The following is a 25,416-nucleotide window of genomic DNA, read 5'->3' on the forward strand; positions in this document are numbered from 1 at the left end:
TGGTGGCTCAGCAGCAAAGAATCTGCCTGCAAAGCAGGAGCCGCAGGAGCCACAGGATCACTGGGTCAGGAAGATCCCCTGGAGGGGGGGTAACCCACTCCATCATTCTTACCTGGAGAGTCCCATGAACAGAGGAGCCTGATGGGCTAAAGACCACGGGGTCATAAAGAGTTGGAACGACTGAAGAGACAGTGCACGCGCGCGCGCACACACACACACACACTGTGTCTTCTCCACTGATAGATCCAGTGGTTATTTCCTGGTCTTCACCGGGCTTGACTTCAGCAGCCTTTGACACAGATAATCAATCTGCTCCCTGAAATATTTTGTTCACTTCTTACACAGAACACACACTTTTATATGGGCTTTGTTTTACTTTGGTGACTACTTCTTCACAAGCTCCTTTACTGATTCTTCTTTATTGCCTCCATCATTTCCTTTGTCCTGCTTCAGGGTTCAGACTTTGAATCTCTTCTCTTGGATCTCTAATGAATCTAGATAAAGTGGTTGATTGGCTCTAGTCCCACTGCTTTAAATGCTGTCTGTACCATGAAGACTCAAAAAAATTACATCTCTAACCCAGACCTCTCCTTTAACTTCCCAACTTATATAGCTATCTGTCTGCTGAGCAGATTGGATGATCTCAATTGTTTTGTCATTCCATATGAAATTATGCTACCTTGAAAACATTATTTTGATAGAGTCTCATGAGAAGCAAGTAACAAGTATTTTAGATGATTTAGTGAAACATATGCAAGCTAGATAGATATTCACAGACAAAATCACACAAAATCAGGGTCCTTCACCAGAGTGGATTTTCTGATGTTCCAGTGATAAAAGAGTACTTGCTTCCCCACAATTTAAAAAGCATAATATGCTTTATATAATTTGAATTTTTAGTTTGCTGATATGAGAAAAATGGTATCTTATAATAGTTTTCATTTGAATTACTTCTATAATAATTGAATTTTAAATATCCTCATGTGTTTAAGGGTCACTTTTATAGGTTTTTGTTTTTCCGTCTCAGGATTTCAGTGTTTTTATTTTATTTTTTATTTTAAGAACAATATAGAGTTTTGCACTTTTAAAATCTAAATTATGCTGATTGTACTAAGGGAAGACAATTTGTTCTCACACATGGACAAGAAATCTAAAAGAGAAACATTAAGGGTTCTTGACATGCACAGTAGATATTTCAAAGGAAAGGAGAAACTCGGAGAGAGAGGACCTCTTTGATCAGCTGCTTCTTTCCACATGGAAATTCTTCTAAGAGTAAAACTTGGACTTTGTGGATGCTATTTAATGCAAAAGCTTTCTTTTATAGATTCCAAACATAGATATTGTATATAGCTGCAATTCTTTGTGTGGCAAATTGATTTAGTGAGTTGTTCGCTGCAGGTATTTTCCTGGAGGACTTAGTTATTCTCTGGACATTATCAGCAACTTTAAAGATAATATATTATGTACTTCTCTCTGATGACTCACTGCCTCTGGAAAATGCTGTGATCAACTGATCTATTGTTTACAAAGAAACAGTTCTTCAAAATGTGATGCCTAAACTTTATAGTTGAATGCTGGAATGAAGCCATGAGATTTCATTGTTTGGATATTCATAATCATGTATATAATAAGAAATACATCAGGAGTTTCCATACTCAATATTGCAAGCATCCTTGGATTCTAACTACTTATTTTTTCTTCTATTTATCAGCAGAGCTATTTGAAAACATAAACTGAAAACAAAGGTAAAAAGAAGTCAGGTTATATTTAAGCCACATTACGCATATTGCAAGGGTGGGGCCAGAACACTAAGCCAGATACCTGATTACAAAATTCACAAGAATCACGTCTCAGCCTTTTGGCTAAGATCAAGTGTACAAAATTCATGAGATAGTACTAAATAAAAGAAATACTTAAAGAAAAGGTAGCATGAATAAAATTTGGTGGTAGCACATTTTTTGATTCATCACTGATGTAGTTCAAGCTGCTGAAACACATTACCATAGACTGAATGGCTCATAAATAACAGAAACTTATTTCTCTCAGTTCTGGAGACTGGAAGGCTGAGATCAGTCTACCAGCAGATTTGATGTCTGATAGGAAACTTCTTCCAGGTTGCAGACTGCTTACTTCTTGCTGCACTCTCACATGGTGGAAAGAGCTCCCTAGAGTTTCCTTTATAAGGGAATTATTTTCTATAAGCACACTACCTCATGACCTAATCACTTTCAGAAGATCTCCACCTACTAATACCATCACACTGGGGGCTAGGATCTAAACACATGAATTTTAGGGAGACATACATTCAGGGCGTAATAATCACTCAAATGACAATCACTGAAACCAACTCAACAGTAATTTTAGCTACCTCTTGTAGACCACTCTGTGCCAGTTAGTTTGGTGAATATGGGAATAAAGATGGCAGAAATCCTTGATCTGAAGGATACAAAAGAAATGTAAGACAATTCCAATTAGCTATGCATGCTAAGGCACTTCAGTCCTGTCTGACTCTTTGCAACCCCCTGGACTGTAGCCTGCCAAGCCCCTCTGCCCATGTAATTCTCCAGGCAAGAATACTGAAGTGGGTTACCATTTCCTTCTCCAGAGGATCTTCCCAACCCAGGAATCAAACTGGCATCTGTTACATCTCCTTCACTGGCAGAAAGGTTCTTTACCACTAGTGCCACCAAACTATAATGCAAGCATAATCTGTCACACACTAGTGACAAACTAATGGCACTTCATATGAGGGAGGTTATCACTAATGAAAGGGAATTATGAAAACATAAAATATACAACATTATAGAGGCAAACATCTGTACAGAAAAAGATATAGGATAAAAATGATGAGCAGAGAAAATCAGATACAAAAACATAAAAATGTGTAGGAAATTGTGAGTACTTCAGTTGTTCTGGAATCTCAGACACATGTGAGTAGAAAGAGTTTTTGAAAGATAGGTTGAAGGGCATAGTTGTGGAGGGCTTTGTATATGAGGCTGAAGACTGTTTCCTTAAATTGGAATGTGGTAGAGAAGCAAAGTTTAACAACACAAAGGCAGATGATGTGAAATCCTCTCAGTAATGTAGTAACCTGGGGACAACATAGACTCTTACAATAATCTAGACAATGTAGACTATTTATGTAATGGGGATTTTGTCCAGGATCATAGCATCAAGAATAAATGTATGATTTGACTATTTCTACTTCAGATCTCTCAAATCTTTCTTGATGCATTTTGGGGTTCACCATTTTTCAGGATTTTTATATCTTTTTAAAGTGATCCCTTTATCATTAGGAAATTGAATTCATCATTCCCCAGGGTTTTTTGTTCTTAAAACTACTTTGACATTAATATAGTCATTCCAGTTTTATTTTGCTTAGTATTTGCATAGCATATATCTTTTCCTATCCTTTTACTTTTAATCTTTTATTTTTTTTTAATATTTGAAGTGTATTTCCCAAAGACTCATATCAGTGGGTCTTGCTTTTTATTCAATCTCCCTGAAGGATTTCCTTTAAATTTCTTACAGTAAGAATCTGATGGTGATATATTCTGTCTACTTTGTATATCTAAATAAGTCTTATATTGCATTTATTTTTTAAGTTTTATTTTAATTGAAGGATAATTGCTTTACAATATTGTGGTGATTTCTGCTATAAATCAATAAGACTCAGTCATAGGTACACATACATCCCTTCCCTTTTGTACCTCCCTCCCATCTCCTACCCCATCCCACCCCTCTTGGTTGTTACAGAGCTCTGGTTTCAGTTCCCTGAGTCATATAGCAAATTTCCATTTTAATGTATATAATAGTAAGGAGAAGTTATAAGTGTTGCTGTAATGTGATTTTATTTTATTTTTATATTTTTTAATTTTTGACTTTATTTATTTATTTATTTTTTCATTTATTTTTATTAGTTGGAGGCTAATTACTTTACAGTATTGCAGTGATTTTTGCCATACATGGACATGAATCAGCCATGGATTTACATGTGTTCCCCATCCTTGCCAAAGTGAAATCTACTTTTGTGCAGATGTTTTCCAGATCTCTATCTAGTTCTACACTTTTGTCCAATATGCCTAGTTGTCCACTAGATGTTTCTGCTTGGCTAACTCTGCTCATGGTCAACGGCAGCACTCTTGGAGAGAGGTCTATGCATTTATGTCCCACTATCACAAGCTGAAGAGAATCCAAATTATTATTCAGAAAGTACTTCCTATGTGATCCTCACAATAATTCTGTAGGGTCACTTATTCCTACAAATAAGTTATGATGAGGAAATAAGTATTTGAGTGATTTCTTTGAGAGACCATTGATTTTAATGTAAAATTAGCAAATAAACAAGGTCATCTATTTGTAGCTCTTTCGTTCTAGATTCCCTATCCCTCATTACACTCCAAGAAGACGCAAAATGTTTGAAGACACCCAGAAACCTAATGCTATTCACAGTTCCCCAAACTCATCACATAAATTCTCCTTTGTATATCACTGGTCAAAAGAGCCCCTTACTTTGGATTTAAAATCCTTGAAAAACTTTTGGATATAAAGTTATAATGAAAGTGTGAAAAATTGTGAACACCAGGTAAGAAAGGTTTTGAGCTAGGTGTGGGGACTATAGGAATTCATGAGTGCTCACATTTAATCTTATGAAACATATAAGTGGGCTCAAAGTTTAATTAAATTTCTGATGAAGAGATTAAGTTCTACAATGAAGATTTGCTTTAGAGAATCATGTTTCAGATATTTTAGAAAATGTTGCCAATCCCTGCCTCATCTTTCTCTCTCCTTTTAAAATCTGGCATGATCTGCAATGAACACAAATACCAGACTTGCCAAGATTTCTGTGTGAATTAGAATCAGGACTTACATTAGGTTTCTCACCTCACTGTCTCATGCCTGGTTTCTAATCAACAGAGAATTGTATGTCTATGGCCTCGACTTCCACTTGACTTTGAACCAAAGGTCTCTCTCACAGTTTACAAATATGGTGTGCCAAGTTCTGAGTAGTATAAGAAACTATAGTCCTGAGGTCCTACCCACTTCTTAAAGAATTCTGAATCTAGAAGGATCCGATTCTGCTCCTCATATTCTCTAACCACTAAGTGATCATTATAGTAGATAGATGAATCCTTCATTCCATTCCCGAGCAAGACTGGATGACTCAGAATTTTAGTATTTTCAAAGCTGCCACTACCATGTCTGACTTGGAAGATTAGACTTCTCACAGAAAATTTTAAGTACTGAATTGTACTTGAAACCACTGTGCCTGTAAAAGAGTGTGTATGTCGAATAATGCTATATTGAACTCTTTGGCTATCTTCAGGGAACTGAAGTTTTTATGTAGTTTTTATGTATGTTAAGTTCCTTCAACCCAGATGTATTAGCTCTGGCTTTCTTCATTACCTCTGTGTCCATAAGACAATGACAGACATTTGACATCATCTTCCTAGACATGCATAAATTATATTAAAATAGATGTTTTAAAACATGGAGGTACATAAAATACATTAGTGAAGCTTATTTAAAATGACAAACTTTGGACATTGTATATAGATTATGATTATATAGTGCTGGGTATAGTCTGGTAATCTGTATTTTTTAATAAGAACTCCAAATGACTCCAATGGACATGTTCTAGGAACACAGTTTGAGTAACATTAACCTGAAGGTTATATAGTTTAGATACAGAATTTTCAATAAACTGATTAATCAAATAATAGTTTATTTGCAAAGTATGTTTATCTGTTCAACATAACTCTTTTTTTTAGATCTCATAGCAAGTATTAAGAAAAACATATATTCCAACATGATATTATGAGATTTTGTAAAATGTCATCAATTTCCTTATACATTTTTAGTCATAAACCACCACTAGAAAATCCATATTTTGTTCTTTCATGAACACATGCAATGGGTCCCTAGTATGTCTAGCATTATGGTAAATTCTGAACAAGGCTGAAGGATGATGCTGAAAGTGTTTATTTTAGCCAGATGCTTAAAATGACAGAATGTAAAATTTTGGTTCAAGTGTGAAAAAAATACAAAAGATCCCCCCCTTCCCAAAAAAATCCATCCTTCCTGAATCTCAAGACTATTCCAATAAAGTAATTGATCTAACCTTTCATTTGAGAGTGGCTACATGTTGTTTAAAAATATAATTAAAATTAGCAAGTAAGAGAATTACCATCTTCATTATCTTTCAGATAGGCACATATCTTTAAAACAAGAATTCGATTTAACATATAATAAGAGAAAAGCTGACTCTAATCTTTATGAGTTCTAAGAAATTACATAGTAAAGCTTTTATCAGTTTGGCTGACATGTATATTTAATCTCTTTCCTTATTCACTGTGAGTTATTTTAGTTCATTGACATTCTCTCAAAAAGAAAATGTTTGTTATTACTATATTTCAATTTTTCTCATCTTCTTTCAATGGAGGAACTCTGAGCAGTAGAAGTTTGACTATTTAGATCTCATTGCTACACAAATGGCTTCCATATGTATACACCTTCTGCGAACATCCCCAAATTTTCCAACAAACTATAGTATAAGGAAACAAATACTATGACAAATATGACAAGGATTATGCACAATTCTTAGCATATCTACTGCGAAATAACTGGAATCACTCAGCATTCACAAAATGTATAAATGATTTCCAGAGTAACAGTTTTATAGAGATGACAGTCAATACAAGACAACTTCACAGTAATCTGATAAATTTGAGATTATCTAGAAAATCAATCCAAATAACTTAGGCAAATATAATTTTATATTTGCCATCACACACCAGGGTGATACAGCTACAACCAAAGTCTGATTATGAAATAATTTCAGGCCAGTGACTAGGAAGGGGGAATTCTAGCCTGTGCACTCTGGAAAACAAAGATTTTGCTCTTTCCATTGGTGAAAGATAGATTAATGTTGTACACTTTATTCAAAATCTCCATTTGTAGCTAAGAATCATCATTTTTTTAAAAGGTCACATTACAGTAGTTAAATTACTAAGTTGGCTAATTTTCATAGAAATAAAGTTTAATGGTGTTGTGAGTTGAACCATGCTTCCTGCCCTCCAAAGATAAGTTCAAGTCCTAGTCCTCCAGTACCTGTGAATGTGATCTTATTTGGAAATAGATCTTTGCAGCTGTAATCAAATTAAGATGGCATCATACTGAATAAGGTTTGGCCCAAATCCAATGACAGATTTCCTTATAAGAAGTCCATGCAAAGACTCAGACACAAGGAGGAAAGATGGCCTTGTGAAGATGGAGACAGAGATGAGAGCGACAGCTACAAGCCAAGAGATGCTGGGGTTCTTGGCAATCACCAGAAGCTAGGGAGCTGCAGGAAAAGATTCTTGCCCAGAGCCTTCAGGCAGAACCTGCCATGCTAACATCTTGGTTTCAGATTTTTAGCTTCAAGAATTGAGAGAGAATAAATTTCTCTCTTAGGCTACCCAGTTTGTGGCGATTTGTTAGGACAGCCTTAGGAAACTAATACAGCTGGTTTCTTCTTGTACTTCACAGAAGCATCATATATTCAACAGAGCATCAGACCCACACTGAAATGTAAATACTGACCAGTAAACTAGGCTTATTCACTATCAGAAGGATGAGAAGGATTCAATACATTAGGCAAAGCAATTAAAGCCAAATTTGTGCCTCAACAATATAATTTACTGCATATCTTAGAACTTTTGTAATGACTCTTCCACAGAACGGATGTTAGATACATGGACTCATTATTTTCCATCCAATGATAACCTTGTTATGACTCAAGAATCTGTATGATTTTTCTGATTACAAAGGACTAAACCTTCAATTCTGGAAATTCTCTAATTATTGTATATAATTAATTACTATACTACCAATGGAATTTTTATAACTATAAAAATAGACCAGTTATTTATTTTAACTATGATGGTCAATTTAGATTCATGAACTTTAGAGAAAAAGAACATAATATTTAAATTTTACTTTAATTTTTTTGTAAATTAAAACCAATCTAAACAGTCATTTATGATATCTCGAAACACAGTATCAATAGTTATATCTGATTTTCTTTTTTTTATTAGGGCTTTCCTGGTGGCTCAAAGAGTAAAAAATCTGCCTGTTTGGAGATATCTTTAATGACTGTTTAGATTGGCTTTTAGTTTTAGTAAATGATTGACCATCATCTGACTCTTTTTAAACATTTTAAAAAACTTATCTGAAAGAAAAAAATTCATTGTGAGTTTTGATTACGTGGTAATAAGAGTACTTAAAATGTCCTGTCATTTAGCATATGAGTAATAATCATAATTAGGGTAAATAGCTGATTTATTTTTATAGTTATAAAAATTCCATTGGTACTATAGTAATTAATTATGTAGGATAATTAGAGAATTTTCAGAATTAAAGATTTAAGTAAAGACTTCTTTAAAATTTCTTGAAATTTAGTGATCATTAAATTAATTCTATGGTAAAAAATTTACTTCTTTTTTTATTAAAAGTCAAAACTTAAGGTCATTATCCGAACAGAATATTATAACTTTTTCTAAAGAAAATAAATAGGCCCTCTGAGGACTGGCAAGGGTATCCTACAAAGTCAAGGGCATTAACATTGTCAAAGAGCTAAATAATTCTTTCAAAGTATTCATGAGAGACGTTAATGTTGCAAATTAATCATGTAAGGAATCAATTATTTTACAAGTTACTGAGGGTTAGGACCACCTCTATGATAAAGGAGAAATATAAGACATATGTATGCATCCAGGATTTGGGATGATTCAATCTTGGGATAATAAAGGAACACAAAAAGTGTCTTTTTTGTAACGCTTTTTAGAAAAAGTTATTACATCTGATGAAAAAAATGTTTATAACTAATCATTGAGAAGATGAGAAAATGGATAATCACGAAATTATAAAAATGAAAATTAACATAAAAGTGGCATTACCAATGAAGAAGATCATATGAGGCTCACAAAATATGCTGAAAACATACTTGAGACTTTTAAAGGTTAAGCTTAATGCTTAAAGATAATTAAGGAAATACTGCACTAATCATCGACAATAGGAGAAAACCACTCTGAAATTAATCACATCATTCTAACTGATTCCTTTCATTATCGGGATTTAGGCAATGATATGAACATTATACATCTGGATTTTGGGAAAGTATTTATGAAATACTTATGAACAAGTGGAAAATTGTGGTCTGAATGCTGATAGAATTATGTAAATAGTTTTTACTTAATTGAGGTCTAAGAGTTCTAGTAAAAACAGATAACTTACACACTGTCACTTTAGCATTCTCCATTCAATATTCTTCCAAATTTCTGAATGACTATGTAAAATATATGACTACTAAACATTAAGTTTACTCAAAAATAGAAGAGTTAAAAAATAGGGGTCGAGTATTAAAAAAAGGGATCAGTGTGGAAGCAAAGCAAATTTCTTACCTTTGTGTCCTAAAAGCCAATCACCATAGTCATTTTTGGTGAGAGATTTATATGAGCTGTTTAACTTCATAAATTTATGAGTCACCCAAACAGCCAACGGATTTTTAGACTTCACAATTAGACTACACATAAAAACATGGTAATTTTGTCTACTCTAGACTGAATGTACAACTTTTATATTTTTAGTACCCAATAGGCAGCCTTAATGTCATCCTCAGATTAACTAAATAGTAGACAGTCTTCTTTCTGACTGTAGGTTCTTGACTTCACTTTTCTTAGAACATAAACTTTAGAAAACTTATAATTGTAAACTATGCACCTTTGAGATATAAATCTTCTCATAGCCTCTTGCTAGTTTTATTACCCAGGAAGGTCTTTTTCAAGGACCTGGGAGTCAATAGAGTGAAATTACCCTGAGTGAAATTACCCCTTAAGATGGCACTTCTATCTTCCAGTTTCTATAGGAGATTAAGGGCCTATCCTGTGAGCACCATTTAGCAAACATAGATGGCTTCTCTGCATTGAGCAACCATCCCCCTAATGTACTCCAGGACTTTTTCACCAGCTCAAGTTAGTACTTCAAAATAAACTTTAATGCCTTTTGTTTCAACAGAGTCTCTCTCCTGCTATAACAGCAATGAGTAAAGTTTTCTTGCCATTTTAACTTGCCTGGTACAATTTGTATTTGGTAAAAGCTCTAAGAACCATATATCCAAAAAACCTTTAAACAAATGTACAAACAAAGAAAACAGACAAAACTGTAATGAGTGAAATAGCACTGAAAGCAATGAATATTTCTTCCCTACCTCTTGTCAGCCTTTTAGTTTTAGTGTAACCTGAGGAAATCCAGTCTCACCAGATCACTTGAGAACATGCTGTACATCAAGAACCCTGTGTCCAATCTCCCTTCACTCCCCCCACTTTCAATACCTGGAAACTACTCTGCTTCTCTGAATTTGTTCTTTTTAGACCCCACATGTAGGGTCTAATATCATACAAATGTCATACTAGATATTTGTAATGTAATATCATACATAACAAATATCATACCGTATTTGTTCTCTGTCTGACTTACTTTTCTTAGCAAAATGCCCTCAAGTTTCATTTAAGTTATTACAAACAGAAGGATGTCCTTCTTTCTCACTGAATAATATTCCTTATTATTATGTATCTATGTATAGATACATATGTGTATCACCTCTATGTATATCACCTCTTTATCTATGCATATCACCTCTTTCTAGTGGAGCTGAGTTTAACGCAATGATTGGATATAGAAATAACTAGCTTGAAATACAAAGGATGGAGATGGTTAACGGCAGTGAAAAATGAATTAGGAATTTTTTAGGTTCTGCTTGTTTCAGTTTCATGCAAGTGGTAAAAATAGAGCACCCCAAACTCTCAATTTCATTGTACACTTTGACTCCACAACAAATGATGTACAAATGTTTAGTAAATGTAAATGCTGACATTGTGATGGAAAGGCTAGGATCCACTTTACTATTACACTACAATGGAATGAGGGGTCCCAGTCAGAACCTGAGCAATGCCTTGTCTGGAGAGGGAATGCACTGAACTGCTGTGTCTTATTCTGGGATCTTTATAAGGACAGAGAGTTATAGAAAAGGAGCATGGAGGCACTCTCTTTTTAGACTATTTTTCTCTCCTTGGAAGTTGAAATGGATTCTTTGTGAACACAAGGATCTAGTAAAGTAGTAATCCTTTCTAAATTTATTTCCATGATAAGATTTGTAGAGTTATTTTAACAATTATTTTGTATTCATGGTAAATAGTAATACAAAGTTTCCTCCTAAAAAGGGAGAAAATCCAAACAATATAACAGGGAAAATTATAAAAATTAGATTATAATAATTTTTAAATTATTTTAATCACTTTGTGGTCATTCAAAAACATGAAGGTAAAGTAAAATTTTCAAGCCCCCAGAGACTTTCAAAAAATTTATGCACCACAAAATCAAGTTTTGCCACTTTTATTGATCTGTGGTAAGGACATAGCCTCACTAATTTAAATGTCTTACCCTTGCTTTTAACATTTTAAAAATATAGTAGATTTTAGCCACTAGATATAAACACATAGAGCAATTAAATAACTGAAAAAGTTATTTTTAACAGAATGCACAGGCATATACACATGTGTAAACCCAAGTATAAGACAGAGAGGCTGTGGCATAAAGTGATGGGTGCATATTGTCAATTATAAAAGTCTAAAATAACAGGAAAATGACAGCTAAATTATTTTGACATTTTGTCAGATAACAGTAAAAGTAAGTATTTTATAACATTGGAATGTTATAAGCAAGCAACTCAGTAACTCTAAAATTTTCAGTGTCAAATGAGACATTCAATATATTTTGATGAAATATAAAGAGAATTACACATGGTATTTCCACGCCAGGGCATGAGTGTGCATGGATGTATGTATTCACAGGCAGCAGACTATGTAGCATTTAGTCACTAACACATGAGAGACCACGTGTGAACTTGCTAGATCAGATGCTGTATTGCCCTGAGATCTTGGAGTCTGACTTTAGATTGTTTACCTTGAGGTGAAGGTTGAATGCTTCTTCTGTTAAAGGAAGGTTCTAAAAGCAAGTGATGACCAGAAGAGCAGATGGTCACATATTCCCAGTTTCTCTTGCAGCTGTGCGCGGTCATGTAACTTGTATTCACTAACAGACTATGACTTAAGATGTGTGCATCAAGGCTAAGGATAAGGCTTTTAGAGGTGAATATGCCTCCTCCATATTCACTTGGCCTCCTCTGCTTTGCACTGATGTTTGATATTAAAATGTGTCTGCGATTTAGTTGATGGCACAGTAACGGGAAGAAAATTACTACTTTCACTGTTCTCCCAACTTCTTAGAAAGTGGAAATAACTTCTCAGGAAGAATATGCTTTAGGACAAAATATAGTAAAACTAAAAGGCAAAAAGAATTGCTGAAGAATGAAAGGAAATGAATTTGTAAATACTAGAAGTATTTTTATAAATAGAAACACTTCATATTAATAATAATTTTATTATTTTTAAATTAACTTATTTTAATTGTAGGATAATTACTTTACAATATTGTGATGGTTTTTGAGATACATCAACATGTACTGGCCACAGGAAACATGCTTCCGCCCCCCTCCTGAACCCCCCTTTCCAACTCCCTCCCCACCCTATCCCTCTGGGTTGTCCCAGAGCACTGACTTTGGGTGCCCTGCTTCATGCATCAAATTTGCACTGGTCATCTATTTTACATATGATAGTGTACATGTTTCAATATTATTCTCTCAGATCAGCCCACCCTCACCGTCTCCCACTGAGTCCAAAAGTCTGTTCTTTACATCCATGTCTCCTTTACTGCCCTGCATATAGGATCATTGGTATTGTCTTTCTAAATTCCATATATATTCACTAATATCCAGTATTTGTTTTTTTATCTTTCTGACTTCACTCTATATAATAGAATCCAGGTTCATCCACCTCATTAGAACTGACTCAAATACATTCCTTTTTATAGCTGAGTAATATTCCATTGTATATATATACCACAACTTTCTTATCGATTCACCTGCGGATGGACATCTAGGTTGCTTCCATGTCCTAGCTATTGTAAAAAGTGCTGCAATGAATATTGGGGTGCATGTGTCTCTTCCAGTTCTAGTTTCCTCAGAGTTTATACCCAGCAGTGGAATTGCTGGATCATATGGTGGTTTCTATTTCCAGTTTTTTAAGGAAACTACACACTGTTCTCCATAGTGGCTATACCAGTTTGCATTCCCACTGGTGGTGTAAGAGGCTTCCCTTTTCTCCACACACTCTCCAGCATTTATTGTTTGTAGACTTTTTGATGATGGCCATTCTGACCAGTGAGAATGAGATGATGCCACATAGTAGTTTCGATTTGCATTTCTTTAATAATGAATGATGTTTAACATACTTTCATGTGTTTATTAGCTATCTGTCTATCTTCTTTGAAGAAATGTCTGTTTAGGTTTTTTGCCCACTTTTTGATTGGGTTGTTCATTTTTCTGGCATTGAGCTGCTTATATATTTCAGAGACTAATTCTTTGTCAGTTGTTTTGTTTGCAATTATTTTCTCTCATTCTGAGGGGCAACTGTAGACTTTGAGAACAAGTACAAGCCAGAACAAAAGATTATCTGACACTTAACTGGCCCTACACTGTTCCCAACAGTTCCAGAGAAATAATAATTTTAATAATTTCAAAAGCATTAATCATATAGTATTATCATATTTTCTCAGTTCATGACTTGACTCGTCACCATAGTGATAAAGTTAAGCAATGTGGCAGGACTGTTGCAATAACTGATTTGCTGTTGTTGTTCAGTCACTCAATCATGTCTTACTCTTTGTGACCCCATGGACTATATCATTATAAATATAAAAATTTATTGTACGATATCTTGTTTATATCTAGCTTGGATAACTCATTAAGACTACAGGGTTCAGAGGAACAAAAAATATTTGGAAGTAGCATAAACTTAATAAATCTTGATAATTATAGAAAGGAGTTTACCTAAATGTTTATCTAAACATTAATTTAGACATGACCTATGTAGTTTTAGGCTCTAAACTCCAATGACGAATGGGCATAATTTTTAACATCAATATATCATGCTGTTGGAATTTTATTAAATAGCTTTCTGGAAAAATGTTTAGAAGGAGTCCTTTTTTATTCTTTTATATTGTTTATATGGTTTGATTCTTTTATATTGTTTGAACTGTGGTGTTGGAGAAGACTCTTGAGAGTCCCTTGGACTGCAAGGAAATCAAACTAATCAACCCTAAAGGAAATCAATCCTGAATATTCATTGGAAGGACTGATGCTAAAGCTCTAATACTTTGGCCACCTGATGCAAAGGGCTGACTCATTAGAAAAGACCCTGATGCTGGGACAGATAGCAGGCAGGAGGAGAAAGGGAAAACAGAGGATAAGATGGTTGGATGGCATCACTGACTCAATGGACATGAGTTTAAGAAAGCTCCAGGAGTTAGTGATGGACAGGGAAATCTGGCATGCTGCAGTCCATGGGGTGACAAAGAGTCAGACATGACTGACTGAACTGACTGATATTATTTACATTCTGTTATTCTTGACCAGTAGAAGTTGACTGAGTAGTCTTGTAAGATACTGTTTATGTGCAAACGACATAAGATGTCTGCTACAATCCTTAACAAATTCCAACGGCATTTTTCACAGAACTGTAACAATTTTAAAAGTTGTATGGAACCACAGAAAAACTTGAACAGCAAACAAAATGTTGAGAAAGAAGGAAAAAGCTAAAGGGGTCACATGATTTCAAGCCATACTACAAAGTTATGATAATACAATAGTATGATATTGCCATAAAAACAGATCAGTGGAACAGAATTGAGAGCCCATAAATAAACCTACACATATATGGCAATTAACTTACCACATAGGAGTCAAGAATATGCAATAGTTGGACAGTCTTTTCAATAAATGATGGTGGGAAAATTGGACTTTTATATGTAGAAGAATGAAATTGGACTACTCTCTTATATCATACACAAAAATTAACTCAGGATGGATTAAAGACTGAATATAAGACCTGAAACCATAACACTTCTAGAAGAAAACATAGGCAGCAAGCTACTCAACATCAGACTTGGTGATGATGTTTTGTATTTGACATCAAAAGCAAATGAAAAAGTAAACAAGTGGAGCTACAACAAACTTGAAAACTCTGCACAGCAAAGAAACCATCAACAAAATGAAAAGGCAACGTCAGGGGGAAGAGACGGTTAAAGAGTTTGTGATGGACAATGTACACAATGCTATATTTTAAATGGATAATCAACAAGGACCTACTGTATAGCTCACGGAACTCTGCTCAATGTTATGTGGCAGTCTGGATGGGAAAGGAGTTTGGGAGAGAATGGATACATGTATATGTATAGCTGAGTCCCTTTGCTGTTTACCTGAAACTATCACAACATTGTTAATTGGCTATACCCCAATAGAAAATAAAAAGTTTTCAAAATAATAAAAACATTGATATACTTTAATGAAATAAAATGCTAATATTAAAAAAAAGATAACCTATGAAATAAGAGAAAATATTTGCAAATTATATATCTGATATTATATAATATCCAAAATATATAAAGAACTCATACAACTCAAAAGCAGTAAAAATAATTGAATTAAAAATGAACAAAAGATTTGAATAGATAATGTACCAAAGAAGAGATACAAATAGACAGCAAGTACATGAAAAAAAGTACAACATCATTAATCATCAGAGAAATGAAAATCAGAATCATAGTGTGATATCACCTCACACTTGTTAGAATGGCTATCATTAAAAAGACAATAATTGACAAGTGTTGGCAAGGATATGGAGAAAAGGAAACCTTTGTTCACTGTTGGTGGAAATGTAAATTGCTCCAGCCACTATGAAAAGCATTATGGAGATTTCTCAAAAAATTAAAAATAAACTTACCATGTGATCTAGCAGTTCCACAGCTGAGTATTTACTCAAAGAAAATGGAAACACCAAGTTGTAAAAATATTGGCATCCTTGTGGTTATTGCAGCATTATTGATGGATGAACGGATAAAGAGACTATGGTGTGTATACACACACACACACACACACACACACACACACACTGGAATGTTATTTTTAGTCATGAAAAAACAAAATTTTGCCATTTGCAGCAATATGAATGGTCCTCGATAGCATTATGCTAAGTGAAATAAGTCTGAAAGAAGAAGACAGATATCATATTATATCACTTGTATGTGTAATCTTGAAAAAAAAGAAGTTCATAGACACAGAGAACCGATTGGTAGTAATAGTTGCCATTGATGTGGCATGTAGAGTGGGAAAGAGGGTAAAGGTGTCAAAAGGTACAAACCTCAAGTCATAATATAAAGAAGTCATGGGGATATAATGTATATGGAAACTATAGTTAATAATAGAGACCTATCTCATTTTATTGTGTTTCACTTTATTGCACTTTACTGATACTGTGTTTTTCACAATTTGAAGATCTGTGGCAACCCTGCACCAAAAAGTCTATGGATACCATTTTTCCCAACAGTATTTGCTCACTTTATATCTTTGTCACATTTTGGTAATTTCTACAATATTTCTGACTTTTTCATTATTATTATATTTGCTATGGTGATCTATGATCAGTGAACTTTGATGTTAAATTTATAATTGCTTGTTGGCACCACACACCATGCTCGTACAAGGAGAACTTAGTTAATAGATTGTGTATTCTGACCGCTCCATTGACCAGCATTGTCTCATCTCTCTCCCTCTCCTTGGGCTACCCTATGCCCTGAGACACAACAGTATAGAAATTAGGCCAATTAATAAGCTTGTAATGGCTTTTAAGCATTCAAGCAAAGAGTTATATGTCCCTCACTTTAAATCGAAAGCTTAGTGAGGGAAGCATGTGAATGGCCAGATAGGCCTAAAGGTAGCCTCTTGTTCCAGTTACCCAAGTTGTGAATGCAAAGGAAAAGTTCTTGAAGGAAATTAAAAGTGCTGCTCCAATGAACACAGAATGATCAGAAAGTGGAACTGCCTTATTGCTGACACGGAGAAAGTTTTAGTGGTCTGGATAGGATATCAGATCAAACATATTATCTTAGAAACCAACATAATATTGTAAATCAATTGTATTCCAATTAAAAATAAATAAAAAAGAACTAATCCAGCGCACGGCCCTCACTGTCTTCAATTCTAGGAAGGCTGAGAGGTGATAAAGCTGAAGAAAAATTTGGGGCTGGTGGGGGTTGATTAATGAGGATTAAGGGAAAAAGTCACCCTCATATCATAAAAGTGCAAGGTGAAGCACCAAAAGTGGTGATGTAGAATCTGCATCAAGTTATCCAGAAAATCTAGCTCACTAATGAAGATGCCCACACTGAACAACAGATTTCAGTGTAGATGAAACAGCTTTCTACTGCAAGACTTTCACAGTTAGAGAGGAGAAGTCAATGCCTGGCTTCAAAGCTTTTTTAAAGAAGTGTGGAATGGTTAGATAGCACACTGTCTCAATGCACATGAATATCAGCAAACTCAGGGAAATAGTGGAGGACAGAGGAGCCTGGCATGCTGCTGTCCATTGAATCACAAAGAGTCAGACATGACTTAGCAGTTAAACAACAACAACGACAACAAAAAACGTTTAACAAAGTTCAATCAAAAAGTCTACCATTAAAAAATTTTATTAAAAAATTAAAATTAAAAATATAGATCTTGAAATTGAAAATTAAGGAAATCTGAGAAAGATCAGCAGACTTGGGTGACCCTGACGCTGAAATAGAAAGTTAAATGAATAATACCTCGAAATATCAGGAAAACTTATTAACATAATTCCCTTTTAGAGTTGAAGTTAAAACTGCAATAAGCCTATTTAGATCTAAGACTATCAGTGGGAATTGTATGAGCGTAGGCTAATTCTCCACTCACAGTTCTGCAAACTTAAAAAAAAAAAAAAAAAATCCTTGCCTTAGAGGCCTGAGAGTGCAAATTCAGCAGCTCAGTGATGAAAGTTCTTTCTCTTGCACATTCCTATTAAAGTGCTGCCTGGGTATCATTTCAGTTAGGGCAAATTCAATGGACCAGTGTGCCTTTTGCAATTTGATACGGTAAAATGGAACTGATTAATTCAGTGAGCTTTAAAAATGTCTAGTACAGAAGGCTGATCAGTCTTGTCCATTTTCTGTCAATGTTTGCCACACAGATTTGTTCTCTAAATATCTTGCTAGGTTTTCATTAGCATGAAGAGAAAAACCCACATGTTTATGTTTCTGTAAATGCCTGATTAAAAAACAAATTAACAAAATATATTTATTCTTATATGTTAAGTAAGTTTTGTAGTAATCAAATTGAAGTAATAATTTCAATATATTTTATATACATAACATACAGTTTGAGTATACTAGTACAGTTTATATTAAAATGTATTGAACTCAGAGAACAAGATGGCAGAGGAGTAGGTGCACGTGAAGTACATATCTCTCCATGGATACATCAGGAATACACCTTCAGACACAGAAGTGCATGCAGAACATCAGCTGAGAGCAGACAGAAGGACCTGACCAGTGGAAAAGAATATATAGAATCATGCAAAATTCTGTAGGATGAAGGAACTAGGGGGGAAAACAGGAGTGTTAGTAGGACTGGACCTGCCCTCAGCGGGCAGGGGAACTGAAGCAGGGATCCAATCCCCACATCGGGGCTATCGTCTTGAGTCAGAGGAGATACATTTAAGGCTGAGAGTGAAACAGCTGGTCTGTGGTGGCCTAAATGGAATGAGAATCAGACAGTCCTTGCTGCTGCCATACACACCCTGGACAAGGATGCAGATCCCCTGGTAGGTACAGCAGCTGGGAGCTGGGGTTTAGGGATTGTGGGAGCAATCCCAGGGCAAGTGCTGCTGTTGACTGCAGAGTGACGGACTGAGGGGATGTGAGGGAGGAGATTGTGCTGGGAAAGCCTGTGGAGGAAAGCCAGGCAGCCATGGAAGCAAGGTGATACTGCTGAGTCACGCGTAGGGGGTGGAGCCATCACCATAGCTTCTCGCTCCCCACACACCAGCATCAGCAGCTGAACAATAGAGAGGCTGGCCATCGAATGCCTGGGGCACTGAACTACACTGAACTACAGAGTAGGACCCCACCCAGAGTGGTCTTCTAAGTGCCTGATATACAGAGTAGGACCCTAGCCAGGGGGAGCCTTCTATGTGCCTGAAGCCCCAAACAACAGAGAAGGACCCCAGGCAAGGGAGCCCTCTTAAGTGCCTGAATGGAGCTATGGAGAAAGATTGGCCAGAGACCTTCTGATCGCCAGCTACAAAAGGCTCAAAAAGACTCTGATAGGGCCATAACTCCTGCAGTGGGGGCAGTTTGTGTCCCTGCACATTTGGCACCGCCAGGGTCCCCTCAAGCCAAGCAGCTGCACCACCTTCATGCTCAACTCTCACTGGGGCAGAGCTGCAACAGGCAAAAAGACGTCTTGGATCTATGCACGTAGAGTTGCTTTGGTTGTGTCTATCTCTTTGCAACTCTGTAGACTATGGCCTGCCAGGCTTCTCTGTCGGGGGTTCTCCAGGCAAGAATACTGGAGTGTATTGGCCAATATTAGTTGTCATACCCTTCTAGAGCACTATATTTCCTGCTGCCCTAGCCGCCAATGACCCTGAGTACCTGGTGCTGCCAGAACACCTGAGACCCAAGCAGCTGCATCACCTCCATACCTGGCCCTCACAAGGGCAAACCCAAGTCCTCCAGGGCAGAAGCAAATCCCAGTGGATGACCTACATGCAGAGGTGGAAATAAAACCACAATTGAAACCCAGGGGCAGTGTGGCTAAGGAAGAAGACCCAAAACCTTTCTACCAACTCTACAAGCTGCAGATTAAATCCACACAAACAACTAGGAAGACTCTGTCTCTATGAAATATATAAAAGGACATTGAGAGCTCCCACAAAAGAAAATGCACTAATTCTGATAGCCGTGGACATTGGAGGCAAGAACACACAGGAGTAGGACCAAACTAGAATCTGAGCTACCCCGGCAGCAGGTCCAGAGATCAGCCTAGTGCTGGTGGGAATCCTAGGGAGGTGAGGTGGACTGTGACTCCCAGCGAGGGAAAGGACTCTGACAGCGGTGACTCCAAAAAAACATTTATTATTCTTATGTTTTGACTTTCTCTGAAGATTCTTTTGGATTTTTTTTTCTTGTCCCCCCCCCCTCCCCGTTGTAGTTGTCGATTTTATCAACTCTATAAAATCTAATTAAGCTTTTGAGCTCCCCCCATCACATATTTTATTGTTACTATAAACCTCTGCCTCTACTTTGGGCTTCTGCAGATCTGTGGAGTTTTTTTTTTTTCTTTCTTTCTCTTCTTTTTTAATTTAAATTTTTAAACCTAGTATTATTTTTTCTACATTTATTTCTTTGTTTGCTTTTCATACTGTCATTTTCCTCTTTCAGTTAACCTTTAATGTATATAAATCTTTGCTACTTCTATGTAACTTTGCATATTTATTCTTTCTTTCTTTTCTTTCTTTCCTTTCCTCTCAACATATTCGTTAGTTTTATTTTCATTGCTTTATTCCTCAATTGGCACCTTGATTTAGTTTTGCTTTCCAGTTTGTGCTTTAGTTAGTTTTGTTAATTTTTGGTTTCCTCTGTTTGCCAGGTCAGTCTATTGTACTTTATTTTTGTTGGACTGTTTTGATTTTGCTTATGGGTATATATGTATATGTGTATATTCAGTTACACTTTTTATTGTCATAAATCTGTCTTTACGTTCGGCTCTTGCAGTTCTATGGCATTTTCCTTTTCTTTTTTGTCCTCCTTTCTTCTTCCTTTTATTTTCTTTTCTCTTTTTAAAAATTTTTTAAAACCTATATATTTTTTTCTACATTTATTCCTTTGTTTTCCTTTCTTACCATTATTTTCCCCTTGGAGTTAATCTTTAATGTATATAAATCTTCATCTACCTCTATTTAACTTTGCATATCTGTTGTTTCTTCTTTCCTCTCAAAATATTTGTTAATTTTGTTTTCATTGTTTTATTCCCCGCTTGGCACCTTGCTTTAGTTTTGTTTTCTAGTTTGTGTTTTAGTTACTTTTGTTTGTAACTGGTAAATATAATTTTTGATTTCCTTTGTTCACCAGATCAATCTATTGTACTTTATTTTTGTTGGACTGTTTTGACTTTGCTTATGGGTGTATATATATGTGTGTGTATAGTCCATTATTTTAATTATTATTTGCCTGATTTTCTAACTGCCATTTGTCTGGGGTTCATGCTTCATTTCTCATTTTTGGGTATTTGTTTTAATCTCACTTTAATGCCATAACAAACCACTTGTTGAATCTTCATTCCTGACCAGAGATCAAGCCCTGAGCCTTTGGAGTGGGAGCACTACTCCAAAACCCTAGACTAGAAGAGAACTAACCCTAGGGAGTATCAAACAGTGAGAACTCACACAAAGGAATCCACTTGAATACAAGACCCAGCATCACCCAACCACAGTAGCAACCTGTGCAGGATGCCTCATCTAAACAAAACAAAACAAAAATACAAACCCAATCATCAGCAAACAGTATTACCACCTCACTCAGCTTTGCCCATCAGAGGAAAAACAAATAAACAAAAAAGTCAGCACAAATCTCACCCTATATGAAGCTTACACAAACCACTGGACCAACCTTAGGAGTGCAGAAACCAAAAGGAAGAAAGAATTCAACCTTGAAGCCTGGGAAAAGGAGACCTCAAGCACAATAAGTTAAAAAAAAATAATGAAAAGATACAGAAACACTACACAAATGAAGGAACAAGCTAGAAACACAGAAGTCCAAATAAATGAAGAGGAAATAGGCAAACTACCTGAAAAAGAATTCAGAATAATGACAGTAAAGGTGATCAAAAACCTTGAAAGCAAAATGGAGAAAATGCAAGAATTCACCAACAAAGACCTAGAAGAATTAAAGAATAAACATACAGAGACAAACAGCACAATCACTGAAAGTAAAAATACTCTAGAAGGAATCAATAGCAGAATATCTGAAGCAGAAGAATGAATCAGTGAGCTGGAAGATAAAATGGTGGATATAAATTCTGAAGAGCAGAATAAAGTAAAAAAAAAATAAAAAGAAAAGAAAAGAACTGAGGATAATCTCAGAGACCTCTGGGACAATATCAAATATAACAACCTTTGAATTATAGGGGTCCCAGAAGAAGAAGAGAAAAAGAAATGGTATGAGAAAATTTTTGAAGAGGTTATAGTTGAAAATTTCCCTAACATGGAAAAGGAAATAGTCAATCAAGTCTAAGAGGCACAAAGAGTCCCATAAAAGATAAACCCAAGGAGAAACATGCCAAGACACATACTAATCAAACTAAGACTAAACAAAAAGAAAGAATATTAAAAGCAGCAAAGGAAAAGCAACAAGTAAGGGAAACCCCATACACTTAACAGATGACCTTCCAGCAGAAATTCTGCAGGCCAGAAGGGAATGGCAGGATATATTTAAAGTAGTGAGAGGGAAAAATCTACAACCAAGATTATTGTACACAGCAGGGATCTCCTTCAAAATTGTTGGAGAAATCAAAAGCTTTTCAGACAAGCAAGAGTTAAGAGAATTCAGTACCACCAAACCAGCTTTACAACAAATGTTAAACGGACTTATATAGTCAAGAAATACAAAAGTAGAAAAAAGATCTACAAAATCAACCCCAAGCAATTAAGAAAATGGCAATAAGAATATATATAAATAATTATTTTAAATGTAAATCAATAGTTACTTTAAATTATTAAATGCTCCAACCAAAAGACACAGACAGGCTGAATGGATACAAAAACAAGAGCCATATATATGCTATCTACATGAAACCCACTTCAGATCTAAAGACACATATGGACTATATTCCATGCAAATTTGAAGCAAAAGAAAGCTGGAGTAGCAATCCTCATATCAGACAAAATAGGTCTTAAAATAAAGAATATTAAAAGAGATAAGAAAGGACCCTACATAATGATCAAGGGATCAATCCAAGAGGAAGACATAGCAATTGTAAATATCTGTGTACCCAACACAGGAGCACCTTAATACATAAGACAAACACTAACAGATGTAAAAGGAGAAATTGACAGTAACAGAATAAGAGTAGGAGACTTTAACATGCCACTCACACCAATGGACAGATCATCAAAACAGAAGAATAATAAAATACAAGTCTTAAATGATACATTAGAGGAGATGGATCTCATTGATATATTTAGGACATTCCATCCAATTGCAGAAGAATACACCTTCTTCTCAAATGCACATGGAACATTCCCCAGGATAGACCACATCTTGGGTCACAAATCAAGCCTCAGTAAGCTTAAGAAAATTGAAATCTTATTGAGCATCTTCTCCAACCATAACACTATGAGACTAGATATCAATTACAAGAAAAAAACTGTAAGAAACACATGCACATGAATATTAAACAACTCATTTCTAAATAACCAAAAGGTTACTGAAGAAATCCCCAAAAGGGTAATCAAAAAATTTCTAGAAACAAATAACAATGAAAACACAGCAACTCAAAACCTACAGGATGCAGCAAAGCAGTTCTAATAGGGGAGTTTAGAGCAATAGAATCCTACCTTAAGAAACAAGAAAAGCATCAATAGACAACCTAACTTTACACCTAAAACAACTGGGCAAAGAAGACTGAAAACTCCCCAAATTAGTAGAAGGAAAGAAATCATAAAGATTGGAGCAGAAATAAATGAAAAAGATATGAAAGTAACAATAGTAAAGATTAAGGAAACTAAAAGCTGGTTCTTTGAGAAGATAAACAAAATTGAAAAGCCTTTAGCCAGACTCATCAAGAAAAAAAAAAGAGAGAGAGAGAGAGAGAGAGAGAGAGAAGAAGCAAATCAACAAAATTAGAAATGAAAAAGTAGAGGTTACAACAGACAATGCAGAAATACAAAGGACTATAGAAGACTATTATTATGAAAAACTATGTGGCAATAAAATGGATAACCTGGAAGAAATGGACAGATTCTTAGAAAAGTTCAATCTTTCAAGACTGAACCAGAAAGAAATAGAAATTATGAACAACCTTATTACAAGCACTGAAATTGAAGCAGTGAACAAAAATTTCCCCCCAAAACAAAGCCTGGGACCAGATGGCTTCACAGGAGAAATCTACCAAACATTTATAGAAGAGCTAATGCCTAGCCTTCTAAAACACTTTCAAAAAATCACAGAGGAAGCAACACTTTCAAACTCATTCTACGAAGCCACCATCATCCTGATACCAAAACCAGACAAAAACAACACAAAAAAGGAAGCTACCGGCCAATATCACTGATGAACATAGATGCAAAAATCCTCAACAAAATTTTAGCAAACAGAATTCAGCAATACATCAAAAAGCTCATACACTATGATCAAGTTGGGTTTATTCCAAGGACGCAATGATTCTTCAATACATGCAAATCAATCAATGTGATACACGATATTAACAAATTGAAAGAAAAAAAACATATGATAATCTCAATAAATGCAGAAAAAGCCTTTGACAAAATTCAGCACCTGTTGATGTTTAAAACTCTTCAATAAATAGACATAGAAGGAACCTACCTCAACATAGTAAAGTCCATACATGATAAGCTGACAGCAAATATCCTCAATTGGGAAAAACTGAAAGCATTTCCCCTAAGATCAGGAACAAGACAAGGGTGTCCACTTTCAAAACTATTTTTCAACATAGTCTTGGAAGTCCTAGCTATAGCAATCGGAGAAGAAAAGTAAATAAAAGGAGTCCAGATTGGAAAAGAATTAAAGCTCTCATTGTTTTTCAGATGACATGATACTGTACATAGAAAACACTAAAGATAGTATCAGAAAATAACTAGAATTAATCAATGAATTTAGCAAAGTTGCAGGATATAAAATAAATACACAGAAATCACTTGCATTTCTACATACTAACAATAATGAAAAGTCAGGAAGAGAAATTAAAGATTCTTTCTCATTCACCATTGCAACAAAAAGAATTAAGTATCTAGGAATAAACTTACCTAAGGAGAAAAAAGAAATGTACACAGAAAATTATAAGACACTAATGAAAGAAATCAAAGATAACATAAACAGATGGAGAGATATTCCATGTTCCTGAGTAGGAAGAATCAATATTGTGAAAATGACTATACTACAAAGAACAATCTACAGATTCAATGCGATCCCTATCAAATTACCAGTGACATTTTTCACAGAATTAGAACAAAAAATTTCACAATTCATATGGAAACATAAAAGACCCCAAATAGCCAAAGCAGTCTTGAAAAAGAAGAATGGAGCTGGAGGAATCAACCTACCTGGTTTCAGATTATACTACAAAGCTACAGTCATCAAGACAGTATGGTACTGGCACAAAAACAG

Source organism: Dama dama, chromosome 12, assembly GCF_033118175.1.
Source record: "Dama dama isolate Ldn47 chromosome 12, ASM3311817v1, whole genome shotgun sequence".
Classification (NCBI taxonomy): domain Eukaryota; kingdom Metazoa; phylum Chordata; class Mammalia; order Artiodactyla; family Cervidae; genus Dama; species Dama dama.